The 2,003-nt window shown below is 36.9% G+C and overlaps 1 pseudogene; it reads right to left on the reverse strand.

Annotated features, from left to right (window-relative positions):
• Nucleotides 1-343: 343 nt before the first annotated feature.
• LOC119345397 lies at nucleotides 344-1,768 on the reverse strand (annotated as a pseudogene).
• Between the last annotated feature and the right edge of the window lie 235 nt (nucleotides 1,769-2,003).

Consider the following 2,003-nt stretch of genomic DNA (forward strand, 5'->3'; position numbering starts at 1 on the left):
ATTAAACTAACGCATAACTCAATCTAGCTAAAACATGAGTGACTATCTAGAAAAATAGATAATAACCTCATCAGTCACCCAATGTGAAGATACATGTAGCAATGAAGGTTGGAACTTAGTAGTGCCTGGCAAACATGCATGCTATCATGGGATTATGAAATGTCATATGCATCATTGTACACATCGGGAATTATGTTCTACGGATATTGGGAGTAATTGGCTTGATTGGAAATAGAAACAAGAACCCATGTCCTGGTGTCTTCCTTGTAATTTTGAATACAACAGTCTAAGACAAATCATTCAGAATGTTTCTTGGGACAAAGCTGCAATTGCATCAATGAGTTTAGTTGGGAGGCGTGCTACCTGGCCCATTTTTGAATCTAGAGTAATATGTGGAGCTCAAGCAAGAGAAGCCTTCTGATCTTTCAAAACTCATACCTTGGGCACGACATTCTATGCCACAAATGACAAGGAGCAGAACTGCCAGGTGGACTCAAGTGTTGTGAACATGCAATGACATAGTCAGTCTCACGCCATTCGCTAAACATCCAATGTTGCTGGTCTGGAGAAATATCGCTGTTGTTTCCACAATCTGTTAAGTGCTTCAAATATTCTAGTGCAAAATTGGGAGCGTGATGGGTAATGAAGCCTTGACCTCTTGGACAAGGAGGAATATGATGAAACACGTATTGATATTCTGGTGCATGAGGATTGAGGAGGATGTCGAGGATGTAATCCTTGACCTGTGGTTCAAGAGGAGGATGCCAAGCATGGAAGTTGTGACCTAGTAGGCCAGGCGAGGATACAGACAATATGAGCCTTGCTCTGCTAGTACTAGAGGAGGATGCAGAAAATATAGGCCATCATCTACTGAAAGAAGGATGACGTCCATGATCAGCAAGTACTATAGGTGGACATCGCGAGAATTAGATTTCCATGCATGTGGACTAATAGATAATACAAGCTTACAGCATATCACTTCTTGTGATTCCACACGAGTCCCCCGATTTCTTATATTTTCACAGTACTTACCTCTCCATTGCTTGTGTTTACTCGGGTCCCGTACAACAAAACCTATTAATGAATCTTGGTTTGTATCGACTGTTGATGCGCCTTTCCAAAAACCATATTTTGCAAGGACTGTTATTATGACCTTGTGCCCAGGACATACATAAATATATGAACCATCTTTTTTTGTTGCTAACCAATTCTTTTGTTCACTTTTAACATCTTTGCAACATGCATCAGTGTCATAAATAGCTTAAACATAATATTCTGAAGTTCCATACCTTCTAAAGACTATAAATGAAAAATCAAGTGTCCATCTTACCTGCTTCATTCCCTCTAAGCCATTTTTCGAAGACTCAACATTCAAAAACAGGCAAATCACCTAATACGATATTGGTTGCAAGTAAAAATCAGTTCACGCTTATTTCTGTGATATTTCAGAAAATATTAAAACTTATGATGAAAGCAAACTGACGCTACAAAAGACATAGTTATCTAGGTATATCAAATACAATTTCAAACTCATTTCAGCACAAAAGTAAAATAATCCTAAAAGGGGAGATGTCAAATCATAAGAACAAGGATGAATGTTCTATAATGTAAGAAAGTGATATTGCCATTATTGAACAATTTTGAGAGTGACGAAGATCCTTATGGAGATTTTTAAAATCCCCCCATTTCACACTTCCTTCGATCTCTATGGTTTTCAAACAAACAATATCTTGAATTTTCCCCACTACAAAGAGTACACATGGAATTCCTATAATCAGAACAACATGATTTGAACGTCCACCATTCCAAACAACTAAATATTTGTTTCTCAATCTAAAATATTTGATCCTACTTTATGATTGTAGTGGAAAATAATTAAATATAGTATGTACATCTCATTATCATTAAATCGGGTCAATCCAAGATATGCATGTGTTGTCATACAAAGACAAATTATATTAATTCTAACTTGAAAAAAGGAATCAATTATGCTTCAGACCTTC

Source organism: Triticum dicoccoides, unplaced genomic scaffold, assembly GCF_002162155.2.
Source record: "Triticum dicoccoides isolate Atlit2015 ecotype Zavitan unplaced genomic scaffold, WEW_v2.0 scaffold23281, whole genome shotgun sequence".
NCBI classification, from domain to species: domain Eukaryota; kingdom Viridiplantae; phylum Streptophyta; class Magnoliopsida; order Poales; family Poaceae; genus Triticum; species Triticum dicoccoides.